The sequence below is a fragment of the Tachyglossus aculeatus genome, chromosome 27 (assembly GCF_015852505.1).
Source record: "Tachyglossus aculeatus isolate mTacAcu1 chromosome 27, mTacAcu1.pri, whole genome shotgun sequence".
NCBI lineage: Eukaryota > Metazoa > Chordata > Mammalia > Monotremata > Tachyglossidae > Tachyglossus > Tachyglossus aculeatus.
The window spans coordinates 566,162-588,043 of NC_052092.1; positions in this window are offsets into that span (position 1 = coordinate 566,162).

Sequence of the window (21,882 nt, forward strand, 5' to 3'; positions counted from 1 at the left end):
TAGCGCCAGGCACTGTACTTCTAGACTGTGAGCCCACTGTTGGGTAGGGATCATCTCTATATGTCGCCAACTTGGACTTCCCAAGCGCTTAGTACAGTGCTCCGCACACAGTAAGCGCTCAATAAATACGATTGAATGAATGAATGAATGAACACTAAGCACCGGAGCGAATACAAGCAAATCGGGGGGGATGCCGTCCCTGTCCCGCGTGGGGTTCATAGTCAATCCCCATTTTACAGATGAGGTAACACAGCATTCATTCATTCATTCATTCATTCAGTCGTATTTATGGAGCGCTTACTGTGGGCAGAGCACCGTACTAAGCGCTTGGGAAGTCCAAGTCGGCAACATCTAGAGACGGTCCCTACCCAACAACGGGCTCACGCTCTAGAAGGGGGAGACGGACCACGCAACAACACACGTAGCTCCCGGACCACGCTGCTTCTCCGGCCTCACTGCGGGCAGGGAATTTGGGCGCGAGCAAGAGTGACTCCATCTTGTAGTATTGGACCTCGGGAGCGACAAGGCCGAAGGACGATTCGGAGTGACTCCTTCTTGTCACGTAGATCGTATCTGACCCGGGGAGTAACAAGGGAAGAGTCGGAGGAGAAACTCCATCATCTTTCTGAGGGGTTTCGAGGACCTGAGTTGTCGGAGAGGAACTGAATTGTTTGGAGGAGGGGCTAAATTACCTCCTTCCCCTCCCCACGGCACCTGGATATACGTTTGTACAGATTTATTACTCTATTTCACCTGTACATATTGACTATTCTATTTATTTTATTCTGTTAATACGTTTTGTTCTGTTGTCTGTCTCCCCCTTCTAGACTGCGAGCCCGCCGGCGGGTAGGGACCGCCTCAACTTGTGCTTCCCAAGCGCTTAGTCCAGCACAGTAAGTGCTCAATAAATAATAATAATGGCATTTATTAAGCGCTTACTATGCGCAAAGCACTGTTCTAAGCGCTGGGGGAGGGACAAGGTGATGAGGTTGTCCCACGTGGGGCTCTCACAGTCTTCATCCCCATTTTCCAGATGGGGTAACTGAGGCACAGAGTAAACTCTTCACCGTTGGATTTAAAGCTGTCAATAACGTTGAATGAATGAAACCCCCCCAAAAAAAACAATGGGTAAAAAGGGGGAGAGAACTGGCCTTCTTCTTCGCCCAGCGCGGAACCACCTAAGCCATGCGCTAAGACAACTCTGGCCCGGTGGAAATCAATCAATCAATCAATCGTATTTATTCATCATCATCATCATCATCATCATCAATCGTATTTATTGAGCGCTTACTGTGTGCAGAGCACTGGACTAAGCGCTTGGGAAGTCCAAGTTGGCAACATATAGAGACGGGCCCTACCCGACGGCGGGCTCACAGTCTAGAAGAAGAGCGCGGGCTTGGGAGTCAGAGGTCGCGGGTTCGAATCCCGGCTCCGCCACTTGTCAGCTGGGTGACCTTGGGCAAGCCGCTTCACTTCTCTGGGCCTCGGTTCCCTCATCTGGAAAATGGGGATGAAGACTGGGAGCCCCAAGCGGGACAACCTGATCACCTTGCCTCCCCCCCAGCGCTTAGAACAGTGCTCTGCACACAGTAAGCGCTTAACAAATACCACCATTATTATTACTAAGCATTTGGGAAAGTACAAGACAATAGTCCCTGCAAACAACGTGTATTTATTTATATGTTGCCAATTTGTACTTCCCAAGCGCTTAGTACAGTGCTCTGCACATAGTAAGCGCTCAATAAATACGATTGATGATGATATGTGTATGTTCATTCATTCACTCAGCCGTATTTATCGAGCGCTTATGGAGTGCAAAGCGCTCGGGAGAGGACAATACAACAAAAAAAATAATCACATTCCCTGCCCACAAGGAGCTCACAGTCTAGAGGGGGAGACGGACATTAAGCAGCGTGGCTCAGTGGAAAGAGCCCGGGCTTCGGAGTCAGAGGTCATGGGTTCAAATCCCACCTCTGCCAATTAACAATAATATAATAATAATGGCATTTATTAAGCTTCTAGACTGTGAGCCCGCTGTTGGGTAGGGACCGTCTCTATATGTTGCCAACTTGTACTTCCCAAGCGCTTAGTACAGTGCTCTGCACACAGTAAGCGCTCAATAAATACGACTGACTGAATGAATGAATGAATGAATTAATTAAGCGCTTACTATGTGCAAAGCACCTGTTCTAAGCACTGAATTGTCAGCTGGGTGACTTTAGGCAAGTCACCTAACTGCTCTGGGCCTCAGTTCCCTCATCTGGAAAATGGGGATGAAGACTGTGAGCCCCCCGTGGGACCACCTGATCGCCTTGTAACCTCCCCGGCGCTTAGAACAGTGCTCTGCACATAGTAAGCACTCAATAAATACGATGGAATTAATTAATTAATTAATTAAGCGCTTACTATGTGCAAAGCACTGTTCTAAGCGCTGAATTGTCAGTTGGGTGACTTTGGGCAAGTCACCTAACTACTCTGGGCCTCAGTTCCCTCATCTGGAAAATGGGGATGAAGACTGTGAGCCCCCGCCGTGGGACCACCTGATCGCCTTGTAACCTCCCCGGCGCTTCGAACAGTGCTTTGCACATAGTAAGCGCTTAATAAATGCCATCATTATTACTACTCTTTGCAAATACATAAAGAAATAAATTATAGATCTATACATTAGCGAAGCAGCGTGGCTCAGTGGAAAGAGCACGGGCTTTGGAGTCAGATGTCAGGGGTTTGAATCCCGGCTCCGCCACATCATCATCATCATCAATCACATTTATTGAGCGCTTACTGTGTGCAGAGCACTGTACTAAGCGCTTGGGAAGTACAAATCGGCAACATGCAGAGACAGTCCCTACCCAACAGTGGGCTCACAGTCTAAAAGACAGTGGGCTCACAGCCACATGTCTGCTGTGTGGCCTTGGGCAAGTCACTTCACTTCTCTGAGCCTCAATTCCCTCATCTGTAAAATGGGGATGAAGACTGTGAGCCCCACGTGGGACAACTTGATCCCACTGTATCCTAGTGCTTAGAACAGTGCTTTGCACATAGTAAGCGCTTAACAAATGCCATCATTATTATTATTATATGATATAATAATCATTATTACATTATTATAATAAATCCACTTATAATAATAAATTCCATTATTATATGATATAATAATCATCATTATATTATTATTATAAATCAATCAATCAATCAATCATATTTATTGAGCGCTTACTATGTGCAGAGCACTGTACTAAGCGCTTGGGAAGTACAAATTGGCAACATATAGAGACAGTCCCTACCCAACAGTGGGCTCACAGTCTAAAAGGGGGAGACGGAGAAAAAAATATAAATATAAATATAAATCCACTTATAATAATAAAAATAATGATGGCATTCCGTCATCATTATTATTATATGATATAATAGCCATCATCATTATTATTATATGATATAATCATTATTAGTATAGTATTATAATAAATCCACTTATAATAACAAATTCCATTATTATATGATATAATAATCATCATTATATTATTATTATTATAAATCAATCAATCATATTTATTGAGTGCTTACTATGTGCAGAGCACTGTACTAAGCGCTTGGGAAGTACAAATTGGCAACATATAGAGACAGTCCCTACCCAACACTGGGCTCACAGTCTAAAAGGGGGAGACGGAGAAAAAAAAAATAAATATAAATATAAATCCACTTATAATAATAAAAATAATGACGGCATTCCATCATCATTATTATTATATGATATAATAATCATTATTATATTATTATTATAATAAATCCACTTATAATAATAATAATGATGGCATTTGTTAAAGTGCTTACTATGCTGAATGAAGGGAGCAACACAGGGTGACCCAGAAGGGCAAGGAGGAGTGACTTAGGAGTGTGCCCACCGCACACCCACACACAAACACAAACACAAATCCACACCCACCACTGTCTCTATATGTTGCCAATTTGTACCTCCCAAGCGCTTAGTCCAGTGCTCTGCACATAGTAAGCGCTCAATAAATACGATTGATGATGATGAGAGCCCCTGGATTTCCGCAGGCCCACACGCAAACACAAACACAAATCCACACCCACCCGCCCTCGAACGCCAACGGAGACTGTGAGCCCACTGTTTCGACTTTTAGATCTAAAGACTTTTAGACTTTTAGATTAAACCTAAACCCACTGTTTAGATTTTTAGACTGTGAGCCCACTGTTGGGTAGCGACTGTCTCTATATGTTGCCAATTTGTACTTCCCAAGCGCTTAGTCCAGTGCTCTGCACGTAGTAAGCGCTCAATAAATACGATTGATGATGATGAGAGCCCCTGGATTTCCACAGGCCCACACGCAAACACAAACACAAATCCACACCCACCCGCCCTCGAACGCCAACGGAGATTGTGAGCCCACTGTTTCGACTTTTAGATCTAAAGACTTTTAGACTTTTAGATTAAACCTAAACCCACTGTTTAGATTTTTAGACTGTGAGCCCACTGTTGGGTAGGGACTGTCTCTCTATGTTGCCAATTTGCACTTCCCAAGCGCTTAGTACAGTGCTCTGCACATAGCAAGCGCTCAATAAATACGATTGATGATGATGAGAGCCCCTGGATTTCCGCAGGCCCACATGCAAACACAAACACAAATCCACACCCACCCGCCCTCGAACGCCAACGGAGACTGTGAGCCCACTGTTTCGACTTTTAGATCTAAAGACTTTTAGACTTTTAGATTAAATCTAAACCCACTGTTTAGATTTTTAGACTGTGAGCCCACTGTTGGGTAGGGCCTGTCTCTATATGTTGCCAATTTGTACTTCCCAAGCGCTTAGTACAGTGCTCTGCACACAGTAAGCGCTCAATAAATATGATTGATGACGATGAGAGCCCCTGGATTTCCGCAGGCCCACACGCAAACACAAACACAAATCCACACCCACCCGCCCTCGAACGCCAACGGAGACTGTGAGCCCACTGTTTCGACTTTTAGATCTAAAGACTTTTAGACTTTTAGATTAAATCTAAACCCACTGTTTAGATTTTTAGACTGTGAGCCCACTGTTGGGTAGGGACTGTCTCTATATGTTGCCAATTTGTCCTTCCCAAGCGCTTAGTCCAGTGCTCTGCACGTAGTAAGCGCTCAATAAATACGATTGATGATGATGAGAGCCCCTGGATTTCCGCAGGCCCACACGCGAGCCTCTCCCCGCTTCATCATCATCATCAATCGTATTTATTGAGCATCAACACCCACCGACTGCCGCCTCCGCACACCAGCGCGTCAATTTGTGCCAACGGAAGTGAAAACGCTCAGCAAGGCCTGTTTAAATCCTGCCCACGGCCGTGGAGACGGAGCCACCCCCCTCCACACATCGATGCCACGCGTGTAGACGAGGGGAAGGATGACGGGTCCCTGGCACATCCACCCAGAGCGCGTGACCGAACCGACGGCTTCGATCCCCACGCTCATCCGTGCCTCGGTTGCTCCGCTGATCTTCGGGAGAGCCGGATGGTTTTTTCCCGCCGGGGAATTCTCTGGTCCTCGTGCTACGAAGACCTGATCCGGGACGGCGCAGCTTAAGGCCGATGGGGAACTCCTCAGCCCTTTCATTACTCAGACCGCGGGCCCCACGACGACCCAGCGCTTAGTACAGCGCCTGACGCATAGTAAGCGTTCAACGAGAAGCAGCGGGATGCGGTGGAAAGAGACCAGGCCTAAGTCGCTTCACGTCTTTGGGCCTCGGTTTCCTCATCTGGAAAATGGGGATTGAGACCGTGAGCCTCACCCGGGTCAGGGACTGTGTCCGGCCTGGTTTGCTCAGATCCACCCCGGCGCTTAGCACATAGTAAGCGTTTAACACATGTCCTAACAGATGCCACTGAGCACTTAAATACCGTAATTATTGCATCCAACCACAGATGCCGCTGAGCACTTAACAAATACCGTAATCATTGCATCCAACCCAGCCTTTGGAAGGAAGCCTGGCACCCGGAAATAATAATAATGATAATAATAATGGCATTTGTTAAGCACTTACTATGTGCAAAGCACTGTTCTAAGCGCTGGGGGGATACAAGGTGATCAGGTTGTCCCACGTGGGGCTCACAGCCTGAATCCCCATTTTACAGATGAGGGAACTGAGGCTCAGAGAAGTTGTGACAATAATAATAATAATGATGGCATTTGTTAAGCGCTTACTATGTGCAAAGCACTGTTCTAAGCGCTGGGGGGGATGCAAGGTGATCAGATTGTCCCACGTGGGGCTCACAGTCATCATCCCCATTTTACAGATGAGGTAACTGAGGCTCCGAGAAGTTGACCAAGGTCATACAGCAGACATGCGGTGAAAAGCGCTGGACAGGTGCCATAATTATCATTCATTATTATTTGGTCCCCTCCAAAGATGCAATCCCCCCCGCCCGGGAAGAGGCGGCACTCACACTCACACTCACACTCACAACGTGGGCCCCTCTGGAGAGCAGAGGCTCCTCCCGGGAAGCAGTTCCCTGGAAACCCTGGAATGGTGCCCAGACTCACTCTCCCTCTGGCTCTTCCCTGTCTCCACCCTGCCCCATCTTTCAGGCTGGGGCATCCGCTGGCAGGTGGATGCCCTCGTAATAGCGGCACCAAGTACCTACTAGGTGCCAAAGACCGCACTCAGCTCCGAGACGCAGTTCCAGTCCCACTGGGGGCTCCCGGGAGAACTAGCGTTGAATCCCCATTTTTCAGACGAGAAAACCGAGGCGCAGAGAAGTGACTCTCCCAAAGTCACCCAGCAGACAGGCGGCAGAGCCAGGATTAGAACCCAGGTCCCCTGACTTCCAAGCCTGAGTTCTTTCCACTAGAAAAGGGGTGTATGGGAGAACTAGCGTCGAATCCCCATTTTTCAGATGAGGAAACCGAGGCGCGGAGAAGTGACTTGCCCAAAGTCACCCAGCAGACAGGTGGCAGAACCAGGATTAGAACCCAGGTCCCCTGACTTCCAAGCCTGAGTTCTTTCCGCTAGAAAAGGGGTGTACGGGAGAACTGGCGGTGAATCCCCGTTTTTCAGACAAGGAAACCGAGGCGCAGAGAAGTGACTCTCCCAAAGTCACCCAGCAGACAGGTGGCAGAGCCAGGATTAGAACCCAGGTCCCCTGACTTCCAAGCCTGAGTTCTTTCCGCTAGAAAAGGGGTGTACGGGAGAACTGGCGGTGAATCCCCGTTTTTCAGACGAGAAAACCGAGGCGCGGAGAAGTGATTCGCCCAAAGTCACCCAGCAGACAGGTGGCAGAGCCAGGATTAGAACCCAGGTCCCCTGACTTCCAAGCCTGAGTTCTTTCCGCTAGAAAAGGGGTGTACGGGAGAACTGGCGGTGAATCCCCGTTTTTCAGATGAGAAAACCGAGGCGTGGAGAAGTGACTCGCCCAAAGTCACCCAGCAGACAGGTGGCAGAGGCAGGATTAGAACCCAGGTCCCCTGACTCCCAGCTCTTTCCGCTAGGCCAAACTGCCTCCCCAACGCTTAGAACAGTGCTTGGCACCTAGTAAGCACCTTAATAAATGCCATTATTATTATTATTCGTTCATCCAATCCTATTTATTGAGCACTTCCTGTGCGCAGAGCTCTGGACTAAGCGCTGGGGAGAGGACGACACTACAATAAGCAGCCGCGTTCCCTGCCCACAACGAGCTGGTTTCAAACCCTAGGACGCGTGAAGGACGAGCTTCATTCTCAGTCTGCCCAGTTGGCCGAGGGGCTGTGAACATGTTGTTCACATGTTCACATGTTGAAATAAATGCGATTGATGATGTTGTGGGTCCGGGCACACATACACACACACACAAAAAAACCACACACAAAACTCTCCTACCTTGCTGTTTCGGAAGGGTGGAGAAAGGGTGGGTGGGTGAGCTCCTCACAGCTTGGGATGCGGTAATAATCATAATTGAGGTTATTTGTGAAACAGTGAATGATGATGATGATGATGATGATGATGATGATGGCGTTTACTATGTGCCAAGCACTGGTCTAAGTTGATGAGGTGAGGCCCAGTCCCCGACCCCCGGGGGGGCTCCCAGGCTACAGGGAAGGGGGTGAGGGGCTTGGTGAGCCTCCCCCCTGTCCGGGAGGGACAGTCCCCTCTTCCCAGGGGGATGGAGGCCCTGGCAGCTATGGGCACCGGCCAGCCGTCCCCATGGCTACACGTGGTCGCCCGGTGGCTGGCAAACAGGCGGGCCATATAGGCCCGTTCCCAGGTGCCCAGACCCGCTGTGGGGCGGATACACACGTTCACATTTGGGTCACGGGCCGCACCAAAGGGACACTCCGTCCCCGGGGTCCTTCACGCTCCTCCATCACCAGCCTGGAGAAAGCCCAGCCCCACTCGGCGGGTCAGGGGATGTCTGGGGACACCAGGGACAGGGAGGGGAGGGACTGTCGGGGTCGTGGGGGGGAGGGGAATGGGGTTCAGGAGAGAGGGGAGATGCCCGAGGAGAGGTACCCAAGGGAGGTGCCCAGGAGGAGATGCCCAAGGGGAAGTACCCAAGGGAGGTGCCAAGGGGAGATGTCCAGGGGGAGATGCCCAAAGGGAGGTACCCAAGGGGAGACGCCCAAAGGGAGGTGCCCAGGGGGAGATGTCCAGGGGGAGATGCCCAAAGGGAGGTACCCAAGGGGAGACGCCCAAAGGGAGGTGCCCAGGGGGAGATGCCCAAGGGAAAGTGCCCAAAGGGGGGTGCCAAGGGGAGATGTCCAAGGGGAGGTGTCCAAGGGGAGGTGCCAAAGGGGAGACGCCCAAAGGGAGGTGCCCAGGGGGAGATGCCCTAGGGGAAGTACCCAAGGGAGGTGCCAAGGGGAGCTGTCCAAGGGGAGCTGCCCAAGGGGAGATACTCAAAGGGAGGTGCCCAGGGGGAGATGCCCAAGGGGAAGTACCCAAGGGAGGTGCCAAGGGGAGATGTCCAAGGGGAGATGCCTAACGGGAGGTGCCCAACGGGAGATGTCCAAGGGGAGATGTCCAAGGGGAGGTGTCCAAGGGGAGGTACCCAAGGGGAGATGCCCAAAGGGAGGTGACCAATGGAGGTGTCAAGAGGAGCTGCCCAAGGGGAGACGCCCAAAGGGAGGTGCCCAGGGGGAGATGCCCAAGGGGAAGTACCCAAGGGAGGTGCCAAGGGGAGATGTCCAAGGGGAGGTGTCCAAGGGGAGGTACCCAAGGGGAGACGCCCAAAGGGAGGTGCCCTGGGGGAGATGCCCAAGGGGAGGTGCCCAAGGGAGATGACCAAGGGGAGATGCCCAAGGGGAGGTGCCCAAGGGGAGATGCCCAAAGGGAGGTGCCCTGGGGGAGATGCCCAAGGGGAAGTACCCAAGGGGAGATGCCCAAGGGGAGATGCCCAAGGGGAGCTGCCCAAGGTGGGACGCCCAAAGGGAGGTGCCCAGGGGGAGATGCCCAAGGGGAAGTACCCAAGGGAAGTGCCAAGGGGAGATGTCCAAGGGGAGATGCCCAAGGAGAGGCACCCAAGGGGAGCTGCCCAAGGGGAGATGCCCAAAGGGAGGTGCCCAGAGGGAGATGCCAAAGGGGAAGTACCCAAGGGAGGATGTCCAAGGGGAGATGCCCAAGGGGAGGTGCCCAAGGGGAGCTGCCCAAGGGGAGCTGCCCAAGGTGAGAAGCCCAAAGGGAGGTGCCCAGGGGGAGATGCCCAAGGGGAAGTACCCAAGGGAGATGTCAAAGGGGAGATGCCCAAGGGAGGTGCCAAGGGGAGATGTCCAAGGGGAGCTGCCCAAGGGGAGATGCCCAAAGGGAGGTGCCCTGGGGGAGATGCCCAAGGGGAAGTACCCAAGGGAGGTGCCAAGGGGAGATGTCCAGGGGGGAGCTGCCCAAGGGGAGGTGCCCAAGAGGAGCTGCCCAAGGGGAGGTGCTCAAGGGGAGACGCCCAAGGGGAGGTGCCCAAGGGAGGTGCCAAGGGGAGATGTCCAGGGGGAGATGCCCAAGGGGAGGTGCCCAAGAGGAGCTGCCCAAGGGGAGGTGCTCAAGGGGAGACGCCCAAGGGGAGGTGCTCAAGGGGAGACGCCCAAGGGGAGGTGCTCAGGGGGAGATGCCCAAGGGGAAGTACCCAAGGGAGGTGCCAAGGGGAGATGTCCAAGGGGAGATACCCAAGGGGAGGTGCCCAGGGGGAGATGCCCAAGGGGAGGTGCCCAGGGGGAGATGCCCAAGGGGAGGTGTCCAAGGGGAGGTGTCCAAGGGGAGGTGTCCAAGGGGAGATGCCCAAGGGGACGTGCCAAGGGGAGGTGTCCAAGGGGAGATGCCCAAGGGGACGTGCCAAGGGGAGGTGTCCAAGGGGAGGTACCCAAGGGGAGGTACCCAAGGGGAGGTGCCCAGGGGGAGAAGCCCAAGGGGAAGTACCCAAGGGAGGTGCCAAGGGGAGATGCCCAAGGGGAGCTGCTCAAGGGGAGGTGCCCAAGAGGAGCTGCCCAAGGGGAGCTGCCCAGGGGGAGGTGCTCAAGGGGAGACGCCCAAGGGGAAGTACCCAAGGGAGGTGCCAAGGGGAGCTGCCCAAGGGGAGCTGCTCATGGGGAGATGACAAGGGGAGGTACCCAAAGGAGGTGCCCAGGGGAGATGTCCAGTCCCCACAGACTTGACCTTCGTTTTCAGAAGAGTTGTTTGAGAGAGCACATTCCCCTCCCTGACCTGGGACAGCCCGGACAGGGCCGGACAGGGCCGGACAGGCAGCCCCGGGCAGGGCCAGAAAAGCCTGGACAACCCCGGGCAGGGCCAGCAAGGGCTGGGCAGGGCTGGACAGACAGCCCCGGACAAGGCCGGACAGGACCGGACAGCCCCGGACAGGGCCAGAAAAGGCTGGACAGCCCCGGGCAGCCCTAGATAGACATCCCCATTCTAGCCTGTGAGCCGCTGTTGGGTAGGGACCGTCTCTAGATGTTGCCCACTTGGACTTCCCAAGCGCTCAGTCCAGTGCTCTGCACACAGGAAGCGCTCAATAAATACCATTGAATGAATGAATGAAAAGATAGGGCCAGGAAGGGCTGGACAGCCCCGGACAGCCCCGGACAGGGCCGGACAGGACCGGACAGCCCCTGACATCTCCGGGCAGGGCCGGACAGGACCGGACAGCCCTGGACAGGACCGGACAGGACCGGATAGCCCCGGACAGCCCCGAGGCAGGCCAGGCCAGGCCGGGCCGGGCCGGGGGAAGGGGAGGGGAGGGAAGGGAGGGAGGGGTGGGCGTCATGGGCAGGGCCGGCGCTCTCTCGTGGGTCTGTGTGTCTGTCTGTGTGTCATCATCATCATCATCATCATCATCAATCGTATTTATTGAGCGCTTACTATGTGCAGAGCACTGGACTAAGCGCTTGAGAAGTCCAAACTGGCAACATATAGAGACAGTGTCCGGGGGGGGGGCCCGCTCCCCGCCCAGGAGGACCCCCGGGGGGGGAGGGGAGGGGAGGGGCTCCATCCGCCCCCCCCCCCCCCCCCCGTGTCCCGGGCTGGATCGGGCTGGGTCCCCGTCCACCCCAAACCCAGAAGCCGACGGAGGGACGGTCCGGCCCCGGTGCCCCCCGACAGCATCCCCAGCATCTGGGGGGGGGGGGGGGGATGGAGGGAGGGGCTGTCACGGACGGTCACACACACACACACACACACACACACACACACACACACACACACACCCCATTCCCCGGCTGATTCCCCCTCTCCCTGGGGGCATCTTCCCCCCGGTCCCCCTTACCTGGGCTGCGCCCCCCAGGGCTCCGGGGACCCTTCCCTCCCTCCCTCTTTCCCTCCCTCTTTCCCTCCCTCCCTCCTTCCCTCCCTCCGTCCCTCCGGCTCCCGCACCGGCTCCCGATCCCGATCCCGCTGCGGCTCCGGCTCCGGCTCCGGCTCCGAATCCAGCTCCCAATCCGGCTCCCAATCCAGCTCCGGGTCCCCGCTGCGGCCTGGGCTCCGGCTCCGGCTCCGGCTCCGAATCCAGCTCCGAATCCGGCTCCGGGTCCTCTCTGCGGCCGCGACTCGGGGCCGAAGCTTCCAGGCGGCGGCGGCGGCGGGGGCGGCGCCCCCTGCCGGCCGGTCCTGCCCGGCTCCGCGGCGCCCCCTGCCGGCCGCCCCCTCTTAAAGGGGCCGAAGCTTCGATGCGACGGCGGCGGCGGCGGCGGCGGCGGCGGCGCCCCCTGCCGGCCGGTCCTGCCCGGCTCCGCGGCGCCCCCTGCCGGCCTCCCCCTCTTAAAGGGGCCGAAGCTTCGAGGCAGCGGCGACGCCCCCTACCGGCCGGTCCTGCCCGGCTCCGGGGCGCCCGCTGCCGGCCGCCCCCTCTTAAAGGGGCCGAAGCTTCGATGCGACGGCGGCGGCGGCGGCGGCGCCCCCTGCCGGCCAGTCCTGCCCGGCTCCGCGGCGCCCCCTGCCGGCCTCCCCCCTCTTAAAGGGGCCGAAGCTTCGAGGCGGCGGCGGCGGCGGCGGCGCCCCCTGCCGGCCGGTCCTGCCCGGCTCCGCGGCGCCCCCTGCCGGCCGGCCGCCGGCCGCCCCCTCTTAAAGGAACCGAAGCTTAGAGGAGGCGGTAGAGGCGGCCGGTCCCGCTATGCCCCCGCTCTTAAAGGGGCCGCGCCCCCGCCGCAATAATAATAATAATGGTATGTATTAAGCTCTTACTCTGTGCAAAGCACCGTTCTAAGCGCTGGGGAGGTTACAGGGCGATCGGGTTGTCCCACGGGGGGCTCACACTCATCACCCCCATTTTCCAGATGAGGTCACTGAGGCCCGGAGAAGTGAAGCGACCTGCCCAAAGTCACCCAGCTGACAGTTGGCGGAGCCGGGATTTGAACCCATGACCCCTGACTCCAAAGCCCGGGCTCTTTCCGTTGAGCCACGCTGCTTCTTCTAGACTGTGAGCCCACTGTTGGGTAGGGACCGTCTCTATACGTTGCCAACCTGGACTTCCCAAGCGCTTAGTACAGCGCTCTGCACATAGTAAGCGCTCAATCAATCCATCAATCGTATTTAATCAATCAATCAATCAATCGTATTTATTGAGCGCTTACTATGTGCAGAGCGCTGGACTAAGCGCTTGGGAAGTCCAAGTTGGCAACACATAGGGACGGTCCCTACCCAACAGTGGGCTCACAGTCTAAAAGGGGGAGACAGAGAACAGAACCAAACATACCAACAAAATAAAATAAATAGGATAGAAATGTACAAGTAAAATAAATAAATAAATAAATAAATAGAGTAATAAATATGTGCAACCATATATACATATATACAGGATTTGCTGAGCGCTTACTGTGTGCAGAGCACTGGACTAAGCGCTTGGGAAGTCCAAGTTGGCAACATATAGAGACGGTCCCTACCCAACAGTGGGCTCAAAACACACGCAATAACGATAATAACGACGGTATTTGTTGACTACTTACTGGGTGCCAAGCACCGCACTAAGCGCTGGGGTGGATGCAATGAGATCACAAACCAGATGCCAACAAAACTCTCTCCCACCTCTCATTTTTTCTTTTAAAGGGGCAGGAGGCCTTCTCAGACTGAGCCCCCTTCTTCCCTCTCCCCCTTACCTCCTTCTGTTTGTACATATTTATTACTCGATTTGTTTATTTTACTTGTACATATTTATTCTATTTATTTTGTTCTGTTTTAATACGTTTTGTTTTGTTTTGTTCTGTCTCCCCCTTCTAGACTGTAAGCCCACTGTTGGGTAGGGACCGTCTCTAGATGTTGCCAACTTGGACTTCCCAAGTGCTTAGTACAGTGCTCTGCACTCAGTAAGCGCTCAATAAATACGATTGAGCACCTGTATATATGTATATATATATCCCACAGCACCTGTATATATGTATATATGGTTGTACATATTTATTACTCTATTTATTTATTTATTTGTGTATTTATTTTACTTGTACATTTCTATCCTATTTATTTAATTTTGTTGGTATGTTTGGTTCTGTTCTCTGTCTCCCCCTTTTAGACTGTGAGCCCGCTGTTGGGTAGGGACTGTCTCTATGTGTTGCCAATTTGTACTTCCCAAGCGCTTAGTACAGTGCTCTGCACATAGTAAGCGCTCAATAAATACGATTGATTGATTGATTGATTGACTGAATGAAATACGATTGAGTGAATGAATGAATGCAGGGTGTATGCACGCTGTATTTGAACGAATGCTTGTATTCATTCATCATCATCATCAATCGTATTTATTGAGCGCTTACTATGTGCAGAGCACTGGACTAAGCGCTTATGAATGTGTTGTACGCTCCCAAGCGCTGAGTACAGAGCCCGGCACAGAGTAAGCGCTCAATAAATACGATCGACCGACTCGGAGGAACGGTGCCCGGGCCTGATTCTGCTTTCGGCCTGCTCTGTGACCTTGGGCGATCACTTCATTTCTCCGTGCCTCAGTTTCCTCACCTGTACAGTGGGGATTCCATCAACGCCTGTTCTCTATCTTAATTAGCCTGGGAGCCTCACGTGGGACAAGGGACTGCGTTTGACCTCGTCGACTTTTGCATCTCCGCACATAACAAAATGTTTAAGAAATACTTTGTTGTTTGTGACTTTGGCCAAGTCACTTCACTTCTCCAGTTCCCTCATCTGGAAAATGGGGATGAAGACTGGGAGCCTCCCGTGGGCCCACCTGATCGTCGTGTAACCTCCCCGGCGCTTAGAACAGTGCTTGGCACATAGTAAGCGCTTAATAAATGCCATCATTATTATGATTAAAATGGGGATGAAGACTGGGAGCCCCCCGAGGGCCCACCTGATCACCTTGTAACCTCCCCAGCGCTTAGAACAGTGCTTGGCACATAGTAGGCGCTTAATAAATGCCATCATTATTATGATTAAAATGGGGATGAAGACTGGGAGCCTCCCGTGGGCCCACCTGATCACCTTGTAACCTCCCCAGCGCTTAGAACAGTGCTTGGCACATAGTAAGCGCTTAATAAATGCCATCATTATTAAGATTAAAATGGGGATGAAGACTGGGAGCCCCCCGTGGGCCCACCTGATCACCTTGTAACCTCCCCAGCGCTTAGAACAGTGCTTGGCACGTAGTAAGCGCTTAACAAATACCATTAAAAAATACAAAAATCATAATAAGAGGAATGATGAAGAAAAGGCACATGCCGGTCGTGGCTTGGCTTTGGGAGTACGTAGAGCAGAAGCAGCGTGGCTCAGCGGAAAGAGCCCGGGCTTGGGAGTCAGAAGTCATGGGTTCAAATCCCGGCTCTGCCAACTGTCAGCTGGGTGACTTTGGGCACGTCACTTCACTTTTCTGGGCTTCAGTGACCTCATCTGGAAAATGGGGATTAAAACTGTGAGCCCCCCGTGGGCCAACCTGATCACCGTGTTACCTCCCCAGCGCTTAGAACAGTGCTTGGCACATAGTAAGCGCTTAACAAATACCATTAAAAAATACAAAAATAATAATAAGAGGAATGATAAAGAAAAGGCACACGCCGGTCGTGGCTTGGCTTTGGTCTGGGAGTACGCAGAGCTGAAGCAGCGTGGCTCAGCAGAAATCAATCAATCAATCAATCAATCGTATTTATTGAGCGCTTACTGTGTGCAGAGCACTGTACTAAGCGCTTGGGAAGCACAAGTTGGCAACATATAGAGACAGTCCCTACCCAACCCGGGCTTGGGAGTCAGAGGTAATGGGTTCAAATCCCAGCTCTGCCAACTGTCAGCTGGGTGACTTTGGGCAAGTCACTTCACTTCTCTGGCCCTCAGTTCCCTCATCTGGAAAACGGGGATTAAAACTGGGAGCCCCCCGTGGGCCAACCTGATCACCTTGTCACCTCCCCAGCCCTTGGCACATAGTAAGCGCTTAATAAATGCCGTTATTATTATTATTATTACTAATTAGGGGGGCTGTCCGTCCGTCTTCCTGTCGGCACCCAGGCTTCGGCCTTGCTCCCCGCCTTGTCTCCATTGTAGGCCTGGTTATGATGATGATGATGATGATGGCATTTATTAAGCGCTTACTGTGTGCAAAGCACTGTTCTAAGCGCCGGGGAGGTGACAAGGCGATCAGGTTGGCCCACAGTCCTGCTCCCCATTTTCCAGATGGGGTAACTGAGGCCCAGAGAAGTGAAGTGACTTGCCCGAAGTCACCCAGCTGGCAGTTGGCAGAGCTGGGATTTGAACCCACGACCTCGGACTCCAAAGCCCGGGTTTTTTCCACCGAGCCACGCTTGCTTCACCCCGGTAAATCCCTCCCGAGACGGAGAGCAGATGGAGCGGTTGGCAGGGAGCGAGAGCCGGGCCCCGCTAGCCGCGGGCCTTGGGCGGGAGCCTTGGCCCGGGCCCGGATCCCGGGGCTACCTCCTGTTCCCGGGGTCGGCCCATGCCCGCCTCTCCCCTCCCGCCGGGTCCGGACGGGGCAGGAGAAAGACGGGGGGTAACCCTGGACCTTGGTCAATCGATCAATCAATCGATCGATCGTACTTATTGAGCGCTTACTGCGTGCAGAGAAGCGCTTGGGAAGTCCAAGTCGGCACGTGGCCCAGGGAACCGCCCGGGAAGAAGGACCACTTGTCCGCTGCGTGACCTTGGGCGACTCACTTCACTCCTCCCCCCTGCGTGGCTCGGTGGCAAGGCCGTGGGTTCTAATCCCGCCTCCGCCCCTCGTCCGGCTGGGTGACTCGGGCCAAGTCCGCTTCGCTGGGCCTCGGTGGCCTCACCTGGAAAGTGGGGATGAATGACAACAATGATGATGATGGCATTTATTAAGCGCTTACTATGTGCGCCGGGGAGGTTACAAGGTGATCGGGTTGTCCCCCGGGGGGGCTCACAGGCTTCATCCCCATTTTCCAGGTGAGGGAACGGAGGCCCAGAGAAGTGAAGTGACTTGCCCAAAGTCACACAGCTGTTGGCGGAGCCGGGATTTGAACCCGTGACTTTTGACTCCAAAGCCCGGGCTCTTTCCACTGAGCCCCACGTGGGACAACCTGATTACCTTGTATCTCCCCCAGCGCTTAGAACAGTGCTTGGCACATAGTAAGCGCCTAACACCATCATCATCATCATCATCATAATGATGGCATTTGTTAAGCGCTTACTATGTGCAAAGCACTGTTCTAAGCACTGGGGGGGATACAAGGTGATCAGGTTGTCCCACGAGGGGCTCACAGTCATCATTCCCATTTTACAGATGAGGGAACTGAGGCTCAGAGAAGTGAAGTGACTCGCCCAAAGTCACACAGCAGACATGTGGCGAGTCGGGATTCGAACCCATGACCTCGGACTCCAAAGCCCGGGCTCTTTCCACTGAGCCACGCTGCTTCTCATCATCCTCTGGACCTCTGTTTCCCCATCTGCAAAATGGGGATTGAGACTGCGAGCCCCACGTTGGGGGGGGGACTGTGTCCAACCCCATTTGCTTACATCTTCCTCGCGCTTACTATGGTGCCTGGCACATAGTAAGCGCCTAACAGATAGCCCAATTATTATTATTATTCCCCTGAACCTAGACGGCGTGGCTTGTGGGGAGGGGGATGCTTCAGAGGGGCCCCTCAGGGCCCTTACAGAGATGCCCGCTGTTGGGTAGGGTCCGTCTCTATATGTTGCCAACTTGGACTTCCCAAGCGCTTAGTACAGTGCTCTGCACACAGTAAGCGCTCAATAAATACAACTGAATGAATGAATGCCAGCTCGGTCCCCAGGGATGTGTGGAAGCAGGGTGGGCGGGTGAGTGAAGGGTAGGGAAGGGTCCGTGGGCATCAGAGAAGCAGCGTGGCTCAGTGGAAAGAACCCGGGCTTTGGAGTCAGAGGTCATGGGTTCAAATCCCGGCTCCATCAGCTGGGTGACTTTGGGCGAGTCACTTCACTTCCCTGGGCCTCAGTGACCTCATCTGGACAATGGGGATGAAGACTGGGAGCCCCCCGTGAGACAACCTAATCACCTTGTAACCTCCCCAGCGCTTAGAACAGGGCTTTGCACACAGTAAGTACTTAACAAACACCATTATTATCTAATCCCGGCTCCGCCAACTGTCAGCTGGGTGACTTTGGGCGAGTCACTTCACTTCTCTGGGCCTCAGTGACCTCATCTGGACAATGGGGATGAAGACTGGGAGCCCCCCGTGGGCCCACCTAATCACCTTGCAACCTCCCCAGCGCTTAGAACAGTGCTTGGCACATAGTAAGCGCTTAGCAAATACCAACACTACTATTATTATTAATAAAATAAATAATAATGGCATTTATTAAGCTCTATGTGCAAAGCACATATAATAATACAGTGCTCTGCACACAGTAAGCGCTCAATAAATACGATGGAAGGAATGAATATTATTATCATATAATATATGATAATAATGATCATTGTTATAATTATAATAGGATAACCATGCAATGATAATAGTAATAATAATAATAATGGGTGGGTATAATATAATAATAATAAGTGGGACAACCTGATGATGGCATTTGTTAAGCGCTTACTAATGTGCAAAGCACTTTTCTAAGTGCTGGGCCTTGTAACCTCCCCAGCGCTTAGAACAGTGCTTGGCACATAGTAAGCGCTTAGCAAATACCAACACTACTATTATTATTAATAAAATAAATAATAATGGCATTTATTAAGCTCTATGTGCAAAGCACATATAATAATACAGTGCTCTGCACACAGTAAGCGCTCAATAAATACGACTGAAGGAATGAATATTATCATATAATATATGATAATAATTATCATTGTTATAATTATAATAGGATAACCATATGATAATAGGAATAATAATAATGGGTGGGTATAATATAATGTGGGACAACATGATGATGGCATTTGTTAAGCGCTTACTATGTGCAAAGCACTTTTCTAAGCGCTGGGCCTTGTAACCTCCCCAGCGCTTAGAACAGTGCTTGGCACATAGTAAGCGCTTAGCAAATACCAACACTACTATTATTATTAATAAAATAAATAATAATGGCATTTATTAAGCTCTATGTGCAAAGCACATATAATAATACAGTGCTCTGCACACAGTAAGCGCTCAATAAATACGACTGAAGGAATGAATATTATCATATAATATATGATAATAATTATCATTGTTATAATTATAATAGGATAACCATATGATAATAGGAATAATAATAATGGGTGGGTATAATATAATGTGGGACAACATGATGATGGCATTTGTTAAGCGCTTACTATGTGCAAAGCACTTTTCTAAGCGCTGGGCCTTGTAACCCCCCCAGCGCTTAGAACAGTGCTTGGCACATAGTAGGCGCTTAGCAAATACCAACACTACTATTATTATTAATAAAATAAATAATAATGACATTTATTAAGCTCTATGTGCAAAGCACATATAATAATACAGTGCTCTGCACACAGTAAGCGCTCAATAAATACGATTGAAGGAATGAATATTATCATATAATATATGATAATAATTATCATTGTTATAATTAGGATAACCATATAATGATAATAGTAATAATAATAATGGGTGGGTACAATATAATAATAATAAGTGGGACAACCTGATGATGGCATTTGTTAAGCGCTTACTATGTGCAAAGCACTGTTCTAAGCGCTGGGCCTTGTAACCCCCCCAGCGCTTAGAACAGTGCTTGGCACATAGTAGGCGCTTAGCAAATACCAACACTACTATTATTATTAATAAAATAAATAATAATGGCATTTATTAAGCTCTATGTGCAAAGCACATATAATAATACAGTGCTCTGCACACAGTAAGCGCTCAATAAATACGATGGAAGGAATGAATATTATCATATAATAACAATGATAATAGGATAACCATATAATGATAATAGTAATAATAATAATGGGTGGGTATAATATAATAATAATAAGTGGGACAACCTGATGATGGCATTTGTTAAGCGCTTACTATGTGCAAAGCACTTTTCTAAGCGCTGGGCCTTGTAACCTCCCCAGCGCTTTGCACATAGTAAGCGCTTAACAAATACCATCATTATTATTTATGGCTCTTGGTTCAACATGGAGTTAGGGCCGGGGCTGCCGAGAAGGAGTCTCCCCTGCTGATCCTCCACCTCATCATCATCATCAATCGTATTTATTGAGCGCTTACTATGTGCAGAGCACTGTACTAAGCGCTTGGGAAGTACCAATTGGCAACATATAGAGACGGTCCCTACCCACCAGCGGGCTCACAGTCTAAAAGGGGGAGACAGAGAACAAAACCAAACATACTCACAAAATAAAAGAAATAGAATAGATAGGTACAAATAAAATAAATCAATCCTCGCCGCCACATTCGGAAGATCCGGGGTCTCTTTGCCCCGGGAGGGGCTCCCAGGGCAGAGGAGACACCTGGAAGAGCTGGAAAAGCTGGGAAAGGGAGGAGAAAGGGGGAGAGCATCACTGCTGCAACAGGCGCCCAAAATAGAAAGCAGGGGAAAAGGGGGTGGGGGGAAGATGCTGTTGCTTAGCAACCATCTCCAGGAGGGGAGAAACAGCAGCCAATTTGGGGGGGCGGGAGGGCAAGGTCTTCCCACCCCTTAGGACCCCACTCGCCCCCCAAGTCCGTCAGGGAGGTACCAGGCCGGGGGTGAGGGGGCTGGGATGGGATTCCTCCTCTAGGCTCCAGAGGCCTTCCCTTGGGTTCATCCCAAATCAGGAGCTGTTTCCATGACAACCACAGACGCAGGAGGGGCAGCGGGAACCAAGCATCCCCCAAGGTGGGGGGATAATAATAATGATGGTATTTGTTAAGCACTTACTATGGGCCAAGCACTGTTCTAATAATAACGACGGGATTTGTTAAGCACTTACTATGTGCCAAGCACTGTTCTAATAACGATGGTATTTGTTAAGCACTTACTATGTGCCAAGCACTGTTCTAATAATAATGATGGGATTTGTTAAGCGCTTACTATGTGCCAAGCACTGTTCTAATAATAACGATGGGATTTGAGCACTTACTATGTGCAAAGCACTGTAATAATGATGGCATTTATAATAATAATAATGATGGCATTTGTTAAGCGCTTACTATGTGCACTGTTCTAAGCGCTGTGCTTACTATATGCAAAGCACTGTTCTATACATATATACCTGTATATATGTTTGTACATATTTATTACTCTATTTTATTTGTACATATCTATTCTATTTATTTTATTAGTATGTTTGGTTTTGTTCTCTGTCTCCCCCTTTTAGACTGTGAGCCCACTGTTGGGTAGGGACTGTCTCTATATGTTGCCAATTTGTGCTTCCCAAGCGCTTAGTACAGTGCTCTGCACATAGTAAGCGCTCAATAAATACGGTTGATTGATTGATTAAGCGCTGGGGAGGTTACAAGGTGACCAGGTTGGCCCACGGTTCCCCTCTTACACATTAGGTGACGGAAGACAGTCCAGCCCAGTCTTCATCCCCATTTTACAGATGAGGGAACTGAGGCACAGAGAAGTGACTTGCCCAAAGTCACACAGCTGACAAGTGGCGGAGCCGGGATTTGAACCCAGGACCTCTGACTCCAAAGCCCGAGCTCATTCTAAGCGCTAGGGAGGGGTTCAAGGTGATCAGGTTGTCCCACCTGGGGCTCACAGTCTTCATCCCCATTTTCCAGATGAGGTCACCGAGGCCCAGAGAAGTGAAGTGACTTGCCCCAAGTCACACAGCAGACAACTGGCGGAGCCGGGATTAAATAATGGTATTTGTCATGCGCTTACTAGGTGCAAAGCACTGTTCTAAGCTCTGGGGAGGTTACAAGGTGATCAGGTTGGCCCACGGGGGGCTCACAGTCTTAATCCCCATTTTACAGATGAGGTCCCTGAGGCACAGAGAAGTTAAGTGACTTGCCCAAAGTCACACAGCTGACAACTGGCGAAGCCCTATCCTTTGAGGAGCCAAATCACTCCTCTTCTGGCCAGGGGAAGGCGGGTTTTGTGGCC